Source organism: Polypterus senegalus, chromosome 9 (assembly GCF_016835505.1).
Source record: "Polypterus senegalus isolate Bchr_013 chromosome 9, ASM1683550v1, whole genome shotgun sequence".
Taxonomy (NCBI): Eukaryota; Metazoa; Chordata; class Cladistia; order Polypteriformes; family Polypteridae; genus Polypterus; species Polypterus senegalus.
The window spans coordinates 157,506,768-157,517,665 of NC_053162.1; positions in this window are offsets into that span (position 1 = coordinate 157,506,768).

Below are 10,898 nucleotides of genomic sequence, written 5' to 3' on the forward strand. Positions count from 1 at the left end.
GTAGGTTCCTTGTTAAGGTTATCCTCAATAGAATCCATGATAACTTGCTCACCTATCAGCGATTGGAGCAGTCTGGTTTTATATCTAAGAAGTTTACCATCAACCGTATCCTGGCACCAAGGGTCCTCATGGAGTTTAAATGCAAATATTGGCAGAGTTTCTTTGCAGTCTTTATTGACTTTCGTAAATCGTTTGACTCAGTTGATCGAGCTGCCCTGTGGGAGATCCTGAGACTTTGCGTGATCCCCTCAAAGTTGCTGGATATCATGGCTGGCTTGTACACTGATACTGTGAGTGCTGTGCAGAGTGGAAGCAGAAGCTCAGCATTTTTCAAAGTTGATTCTGGGACTCCTAGGAATATAGAGAACAACATGTTAAACAATAAAAGGTGTGTTTTTGAATTTAGGAATCAAACATTGGTTCACTGTAGAAACCAGAACAAAAGGATAACAGATAAACTTCAAATCTAAGGTACTTAAATTAGGATTTATCCTTGAAAATATGTTTTTATGAACTTTGTTTTCATTTATTTTATTATATTCATTGTGGATGCTTCGGCTCAAATGCTGTTTCTGGTCTTGTCTGTGTGGACTTTTTACATTATCCCTGAGCTCAAGTAGGTTTTACTCATTGCACTTTATTTGTGAACAGTCTTAAAAATAAAGGTGCCAAAATGGTTCTTTAGAGAGATGCCATATGGGAGAACCATCCACATGAACGTTCCAGTATTGTATCAAGTATATGTTTAGATCCACAACAGGCTTAATTAGGAGCCATGAATAAATGACAGCCGGTTTGTTCCTGAAAAGATTTTTGCACACAATAACACTGGCAAAGTTCAGTTTTTCTTAATCTGTTAGTATTAAATTTAATTTTGTTAGTTTAAACAACCAATTTCATATGTGGAGAACTTTTCCAATGATGAAATAGTTCTTTGTCAAGCAAAGAGTCTAAAAAGAACCAAACAACCCAGTTAAGTGCTATTTTTGGATCATTATTTTTACAAGTGAAGATTAGGGTTTACTGGATATTCTGAACTGGCCCTGTATCAGCGTTTATGGGTGTAAATGTTAAATGTTAATGTCCTGTGGTAGAGAGTTGGACCATCCAGGATTCAATCAGTGAGTTATGAAAATTGACAAATGGATTATGATTTGCGGTTATACACTGATTCTTCTCTGTCTAACAAGTGCAATGAAATTATTATTGTAATTCTGATTTGTTCTTCTTTAACGGAAAAATGCAGAATTAAATTGAAATTAAGGAAAACAACAATGAATAATAAAGGGCTGTTGAAATATACCATAAGTCAATTCCTTTAAAACATGTACCATAGTATAGATAATGTTTAATAAACATGTCAAGGTACCTAAGGCAGTTACAGGAGCCCTTTCCATTGATTTCCCTTTGATTTTGACTGATTTGCAGTTCTCTCTAGAAGTACAAAACAAAATCATCTGTCCTGATGAGCATATTTTCCCAGAGGTCCCTTGTGTGTTAATCTATCTAGCTACATTTCCTAGCTACAGCTAGGAAAGGAAAATCCCAAAATATCCGAACACATTTCTCCAGTTTTGATGTCACTACACTGGTTGCCTGTGTCTTTCAGAATTGACTTTAAAATTCTGCTTATGGTTTATAAAGCCTTAAATAATCTCGCTCCATCTTATATATCGGAGTGTCTGACACCTTATATTCCAAATCGTAACCTCAGATCCTCAAATGAGTGTCTCCTTACAATTCCAAAAGCTAAACTTAAAAGAAGTGGTGAGGCGGCCTTCTGCTGTTATGCACCTAAAATCTGGAATAGCCTGCCAATAGGAATTCACCAGGCTAATACAGTAGAGCACTTTAAAACACTGCTGAAAACACATTACTTTAACATGGCCTTCTCCTAACTTCACTTTAACTTAATACTGATACTGTGTATGTTCAGTTCATCATAATTACTATTCATGGTGGCTCTAAAATCTGTACTGACCCCTACTCTCTCTTCTGTTTCTTTTTCCAGTTCCTGCCCCACCACCACCTACTCAAAGCATCATGATGCTCCAACAATGAGGGATGGATTAAAAGCCAGAAGTCTACGTGATCATCATCATCAAGTCCTTCCTTGAGAACCCTAAATACAAAGAGGACTGTTTCATTTATGTTAGGTAGAATGCCCAGAGGGGACTGGGCAGTCTAATGGTCTGGAATCCCTACAGATTGTATTTTTTTCTTCAGGCCGTCTGGAGCTTTTTTTGTTTTTTCTGTCCACCCTGGCCATTGGAACCTTAATCTTATTCTATGTTAATTAATGTTGACTTATTTTATTTTCTTACTGTGTCTTTTATTCTTCTATTCTTCATTATGTAAAGCACTTTGAGCTACATTTTTTTGTATGAAAAGTGTGCTATATAAATAAATGTTGTTGTTGTACATTAAGGATCGATTATTGTTGTAAACTACAGCACATATTTTTTTGTAAATTTAAAACCCCAATATGAAATAAGTAGCAGAGATTCCTCATTTTGGACAACTGTTTGAGGCATGTTGCATTGTCCAGAACAAAAAACAAAGACCTGCAAGTCCAGCTCAAGATCAATTGATCATTGCCAAATAATAGAGCTTTATGAGTTACAAACATGCTTTAGTTCGAAATGGATTAATGTCAACATACCACTAAGGTAGTGGTTTACCATTTACTAGAGTTCTTCTCAATTGTCTGCATACATTTCCTGAAAGTATGCCTCATCCAAAACTAGAAGCACAAATTCAAAAACACAGCTAGTCTTTTTCTCATAACTGAACGTAAATATCACACTGTGTTCCCATGTACATCCTCACTCAAACTACACTTTTTTGCAAAATTGCACAGTCTAGTGATGAACATACAGTAATTCAGTCTTCACAATTTGCACACTTGATGCACACATTAAATAAACTCTTTTCATCGTACTTTATCTTTTTTGTGCGTAGGTCAAGTTTTACAAGAAATATACAGTATATACCCATTAAAACAATAAACACAGCAAAACTTCTTAGGCTGGTTTGCAGTATTACTTACTTTCTCTGTAGACATGAAAAATAAAAAAATGAACAGTACTTGAAATGTATGGAAGCAATGGAGGAAGTATTTTAGGATGGAGAAGCTTTAATCCTCAACCGCTGTACATGATGCTAGTTATTTCATGGTTCTTCAGCCTCATTATACTCATCCTATGGAAATCCTCATAAAATTTATAGAGCTCCATGTATTTACATCCTTCTTCTGGCAATGCTCTTTCTCTTCTGTTTACATATGATAACCTACGCAACCCCCAACACTCAGCTTTTATCTCTAACTATTCCTGAAAGATACTGGCTAGTTTGGATGACTATCCAGGCAGTAACCTCCAGAATATATGAAAAAAATTCAAGGATCTTACCTCTTGGTGAACTTAAGGAACAATGGGAAATGGATTGTTCAGTAAACAGGTATGTAATTTGGCTTTTCACAAAAGACACTCAGTGGCAACTTTATTACAGTAAGTACACCTGTTTACCTTCTATTCATATACTACAGCCTCTAGAGAGAGAGAATGGTGAGATAAATAAAATTTAAAAAGCAAGCAGTGATTAACAGTTCTCAGAGCAAAAACCAACTAGTTAATGAGAATGGTCGGAGGAGAATGGCCACGCTCAGACAAGCTAACAGAGAGTCCACAGATACTCATTTTTAGTTCTTTACAATAGTGGTTTGCAGAAGGGCATATCTGCATGCAAAATGATTTGAACTTTAAAGCAGATGTGGCACAATAGCACAAGATGAGTAACAGATTCAACTACTCTCAACTTAGAAGAGGGATAATGAGGGCACATAGCTCATGAGATCATGAAAAATGGATATATTAAGATATTAAAATGTAGCCTCATCTGACGAATCTTAGTTTCTGCTGTGACATGCATTTTTATACTGTATTGAGGATTTTTTCTGTTTTGTGAATTGTATTGTATTGACCCCCTTCTTTTGACACCCACTGCACGCCCAATCTACCTAGAAAGGGGTCTCTCTTTGAACTGCTTTTCCCAAGCTTTCTTCCATTTTTCCCTACAAGGTTTTTTTGGGAGTTTTTCCTAGTCTTCTTAGAGTGTCAAGGCTGGGGGGCTGTCAAGAGGCAGGGCCTGTTAAAGCCCATTGCGGCACTTCCTGTGTGATTTTGCGCTATACAAAAATAAAATGTATTGTATTGTATTGTATGTAGATGGTAGAGTCAGAGTATAGAGAAAACAACATGAATACATGTATCAATCCTGTCTTATATCAAGGATTCAATCTGTAGGTGGTGCTGTAATGGTGTGGGGAATGTATTATTGGCATATATAAAACCTTGCAATGCCAATTACAGTAAGGGTCATTTGAATGCCTAAGTATTGCTTTTGACCATGTGTTTCTCTTGTTGCCTACAGTCTAACCTTTAATCAAATAGATACTTCCAGCAAAATAAAGGAACATGTCACAAGGATTGCATCATCTCAACCTAGTTCCACAAACATGACACAAAAATTTCTGCAATGGCCCGCACAATTCCTAGATTCCAATCTAACAGAGCACTCTTGGGATGAGGTGAATTGGGAGGTTCACAGCATGAATGTGAGGTCAATAAACCTGTGAAAATTGTATGAACAAAAATCCTTAAGGAATGTTTTCATCACCTTGTTGAACCTATATGTTGAAGATAGAGTACTAGTGCGTGTACCTAATAAAGTGGCCAGTGAGTGTACTCACTAGTTCAAGATGTACCAGGCATGTCAAAGCATAGTTGCAAATTTCTCATAATTCAAATATATCTTATCAAAATGTTTTCAGGGCCTGATCCAACCTAAGAGGAATGTCATCAAGTGCCTCCATCAGTAGGTCACATTTTATGAGAATGCGCAAAACATTTTGGGCAAAATATTTTGTATGCCTTTGTCAGATTGCTTTGAATCTAAAATCAGGACTAGAATGCTTTTATATAAATATATGAATAACTAGCAAAATACTTGCGCTTCGCAGCAGAGAAGTAGTGTGTTAAAGAAGTAATGAAAAAAAAAAAGGAAACGTTGAAAATAATGTAACATGATTGTCAATGTAATTGTTTTGTCACTGTTTTGAATGTTGCTGTCATGTATATATATATATATATATATACACATACATATATACACACATACATATACATACACACACACACATATATATATATATACCTGTATATATATATATATATATATATATATATATATATATATATATATATATATATATATATATATATATATATATATATATATATATATATATATATACCCTTTGGGGTGCGAGCAGCTGTTGCTGGAGGTGCCAGAATCCATCGAGGAAGAAAAATGGAAAACATTATTTGTACAAAATCTTAATTTATTTATCCATTCCTAAATAATTAAATGGGCAGGCTATTTTGTATCAGTGCAATACGCTGCTTGTTAAAACAGATGACTCCTGCTCTTACGTGCACTTAGTGCTGCGTGGGTATTATGAACTATCGTATCTGTTCAAGTTCTATTTAAATTTTAAATATAAGTAATTTTTATTTAGTCGACAGAAATATGTTTGGTAGGAATGTAAGTTAAATTTAGTCATCAATGAATACATTTTTCTTCACCATAGAAATTTAAAGACTAAATTCAACTTACATTCCTACCAAAGATAGTTCTGTCGACTAAATAGAACCTACTTATATCCAAATAGAACTTGAAAAGATATATTTTTTAGAATCTGATCGCGCATTTTAGATCGACTTGACGCGCACTACATCGAGCCCGCATGCTATTGTGCTCTCGCCTGTCTGCCTCAATAAGTCACCGTCGCTTCGCTCTTACTTTTTTGCTGTTCATTTAATCATGGCTAGTCGCGAAAAAATTAGAAAATGGAAGGAGGATTACACTGAGTATGGCTTTACCAAAACAATTATTGATGGCGAATAAAGTATTCATTATTCATAAAGCTTCAATTGGTGATCTGTTTTTCTGTGTTAACCTCATATTTTTTCATACTTCTTCTCAAACCAAGGGTGTGTGAAATCGGGATCGTCCGTCACAGGGGGTGTGAGTGTAAAATAAATCGGGAAGCGCTGATATAAATGTATGTGTATATATATATATATATATATATATATATATATATATATATATATATATATATATATATATATATATATATATATATATATATATATATATATATATATATATATATATATATATATATATATATTGAATATATTGAAATAGTTTTACAAATAATGCAAAAGTAGGCGCACGTGTTTAGCCTAATTCTGGGCTCATCAGGCATATACACTCACTGCACCCCCTCTCGGGAATCAAACCTCAGACATCAGCGCTAGAGGCGTGTGGTTTCTTTTATTTGACAGTATGTAGATCGGGTATATATATATATATATATATATATATATATATATATATATATATATATATATATATATATATATATATATATATATATATATATATATATATATATATATATATATAGTGGTGATTATTCTTGCCAAAATAATACGTCACAAAACAAAACAAAGTTTTGGGGACCGTCCCCGTATATTGTCATCCAGACAATAAAGAAATAAAGTGATTCAAACTCTTAAGTCAAACAATGAACATTTTACTGAATCCAAAATGGCAGATTTATAGCAAAAAGGATTATGGGACAGGAAATGGTTGACAGGAAGTGACGTTGCAACAGGAACCGATAAGACGGAAGTGAGGTGATTTGATGGAGCCGGAAGTGACATCATCATGGTTGGCCGGAAGTGACGTAATCGTGGCCATTTTGGAACCCGGAAGTTGAGGAATTATTTTTCTTCAGGTTTTCTGTTGACCAAAAGAGATTTAGGTAAGTACCACGTGATAACCCTCTATCTTGCGATGTTTCACTCACCTTTAGGCTCTTTGACTGCCTCCTAATCGCACATGTGTGACAATTTATATATATATATATATATATATATATATATATATATATATGATAACTCCTGTAGCCACAATAAATGCCTTTATTGAATAGACAAACCAGGGGTGAGCAAGTTCATTTGTACTGCAGCCACAGCCGCGACACACATAAAAAACATCAATAATAACTCATAAACCTGCAATATTATTTAGGAAAATCTAAACATTTTACTCACGAAAAATTTTGATTATTTGTAAACAAAATCCATCCTCCTCTCTTTCCTCAAAAACAGTTCAATCACTCTGTCGTACGGATTATCTGTGTGCTTCAGTTCCATTAAAAAGACCCTTTCTATCGCCATCGAAGCTAATGCTGAAAGTCGAACCTGCCCTGTTGTATTTCTGGCATAAGTTTTAATTAGCTTTAGGGCTGAAAATGTCCGCTCAACAGAAGCAGTGTACACGGGAATGGTCACCACCAAATATACCAAAGTGAACAGCTGCCCCATGCTCTCATTCAGATTCTTCTGATGAAGGAAGTCAAGGAGATCAGTGGGATATTTTCCTGCAAAATCATCCATGGCATGCATTACAGTCAGTTCTGTTTTTAGCAGAGACAGATCAAAAACCGCTCCATGGCTCTTATGTTAAACTGGAGAAGGCTGCATGCATGACATTTTTCTTGTATTCCCAAAAGTTCTGGGGCTCGAGTAGTGTGACAAACATCAGGTTTTCGTGGTCTTGAAATCTGGTCTGTGTGTGGCAAATAATATTGTCCAGAATCCTGCCATGGAGTTGGCCGTAGTGCATGCGTGGACGCTCAGAGCGCTTGCGGTGCATTCAGTGGCCTCGTAGAGTTCCTCGTACCGGCTTCTATCCAATCAATGGGTCTGAATACGGTGACGTTGCCGTACGCCTGCTAGAGGGCCCTACTGACACCAACTCAAAATGTGATTGGTTGAAGCAACAGGTTAATCGACATTTATTCTGTGTTAGAGTGTCTGCACAACAGATTGTGAAGGCCTCTTTGCCTGGCAACAAATGATGGTTGAAATGTGATTGGTTAAATGCTTTAATACGAAAATACATGCCTGGAAGCAGCACAACCATCGGAAAAGCTATGAAAGGAAGCGGACAGACTATTTGGAATTATTTAATAAGTATTCATGGACAAAATATAATTAACATCAGTTTGTGATTCAGATATTTTTACTTATGAATATGCTAAGCACAGTCCTTGACCCACGAATATTTACCTTATATGGGCAGGCACTCAATTACGTGGGAGGCGTGATGATGCGAGACGCAACTCCGCCTCCCATGGCCATCAAGCTGCAGTATATGGATGAAATAGGTTCCAGTTATGACCATTACGCGTAGAATTTCTAAATTAAAAATGCCCAACTTTTGTAAGTAAGCTGTAAGGAATGAGCCTGCCAAATTTCAGCCTTCTACCTACACGGGAAGTTGGAGAATTAGTGATGATGAGTGAGTGAGTGAGTGAGTGAGTGAGTGAGTGAGTGAGTGAGTGAATGAGTCAGTCAGTCAGTCAGTCAGTCAGTCAGTCAGTCAGTCAGTGAGGGCTTTGCCTTTTATTAGTATAGATATCAGATGGGATACAAGGGTGTTGTGAAAGATCTGTTATGATATTCCATATCACATTACTTAAAATGAAGATGTGTTTTGATCAGATAGAAGAATCCTAACCAACCTTTTATAAATCATGGGAAAGCAATGATTTATATTATCACAAACTGAAAAAAAGTTTAGTTCTATTTCTGATGATCAGCTGACATATTTTTCTGAATTTGGCAAGAATTTGTTTATACAATTCTAAAGTAATCATGCTGGGCCGTTTTTATTTGCTGTTTATTTTATTATAAACAATCACTTGGATGGGGGTTGAGTGCTGAGTTTCTTGCTTTGCCCTCAAAAATTATGATTGAATTTTCTATGTTTTTTGACTAGATAATGTTTTATGTGCTCTTTAAATTTAAATTAATTTTAAAACAAATTGTACAACAAACATTTCTAGTAATAAAATGCAATGCTTTTATCATTGTAACACATGGCGCACCACAAACTTGTGTAGCACCATCTGTTAGAATGGTAAATGTAATGCATCAAAGTGGAAGTGGGATTACATCAGGGATTGGCTCTGAGTCCTTTCTTATTTGCAATGGTGGTGGACAGGTTAACAGAAGAGATTAGACAGGAGTCCCTGTGGACTATGATGTTTGCTGATGACATTGTGATCTGTAGCGAGAGTAGGGTGCAGGTTGAGGAGACCCTGGAGAGGTGGAGATATGCTCTAGAGAGGAGAGGAATGAAGGTCAGTAGGAACAAGACAGAATACATGTGTGTAAATAAGAGGGAGGTCAGTGGATGAGTTTAAATACTTGGAATCAACAGTACAGAGTAATGGGGATTGTGGAAGAGAGGTGAAGAAGAGAGTGCAGGCAGTGTAGAATGGGTGAAGAAGAGTGTCAGGGGTGATTTGTGACAGACAGGTATCAGCAAGAGTGAAAGGGAAGGTCTACAGGACGGTAATGAGACCAGCTATGTTATATGGTTTGAGACAGTGGCACTGGCCAGAAAGCAGGAGACAGAGCTGATGATGGCTGAGTTAAAGATGATAAGATTTGCACTGAGTGTGATGAGGATGGACAGGATAAGAAATCAGTATATTAGAGGGCCAGATCAAATTGGACAGTTGGGAGACAAAGTCAGAGAGGCGAAATTGTGTTCGTTTGGACATGTGCAGAGGAACGATGCTGGGTATATTGGGAAAAGGATGTTAACGATAGAGCTGCCAGGTAAGAGGAAAAGAGGAAGGCCTGAGACAAGGTTTATAGATGAGATGAGAGAGGACATGTAGGTGGTGGATGTAACAGAACAAGATGCAGAGGGCAGGAAGATATGGAAGAAGATGATCTGTTGTGGAGACCCATAATGGGAGCAGCCGAAAGTAGAAGAAGAGATTCATAAAATACATTCCAATAGACCTTAGCAAACATTAATGCTAAGGTCCACGTTGGTTACTTAGATTTCAATCACCTTAGACAGGTTAGTACAGCTAGTATTGTGATAATGCAAATCATAACACAAGGCTTACAAAAGTATTGCAAGATAGGTATTAAAAAGTGGAGCTATTTAAAATTATGCAAACACAATTTGGATATTTGGATGTTGTATTTTCCCAGAGAGGCCTTGCATTGTGGTTAGTGAAGATATACGAACAGTTCTTACTTACATTAAACTTAAACTTCTTCTGTTTACAGTAATGAAAGACCAGAGACAGTTTACTTGTAGATGGAATTTTCAATAAGATAAAGACAATCTGCAAAAGCATAAATAAAACCCAAGGAGAGTACAAATAACATCACTTAACATGAACAGATTTCATACTTTAAATCACGTTTGGTATTTCATATACAACAATATTTTGTCTTGCTGACTTTGTTAAATATTTCTTTGCCATTATAACGCACCAATTTCTGGATCTTGGAAAACTAACATCTCATGTAAAGCACATGCTATTTGTCACGTGTGTTTTCAGAAACGCAATCTCCTTTTGTGTCCACAGCTCATAGGAATACCAGCTGGAAGAAGAGTGACCTCACTTTCAATCTGTCCCTTCCAAGAGGCTGTTGTAAAACCTCAAAGCTTTCAATTTAAGACCTGCACCTGAACAAGAACTAGCTCTGACTCAAAAGCGCTCTTCTCTCTTTGGAGACTTTTTGCTTTGATCCCAGCAGTTTAGCTCCTTTGCATGTTATTCACTTTCGGTTGTTTTTCAAATGCCATAATTAAATGGAGATACCAGGCTGTTACCTCACCTCTTCAGGTTGGCTCTCTCTTATTTATTGTACAGTTGATATTGTCTACATACTGTATTATAGTACAGTATATTAAGGTATATTTTACACAAAAGAGAATTAGATAGT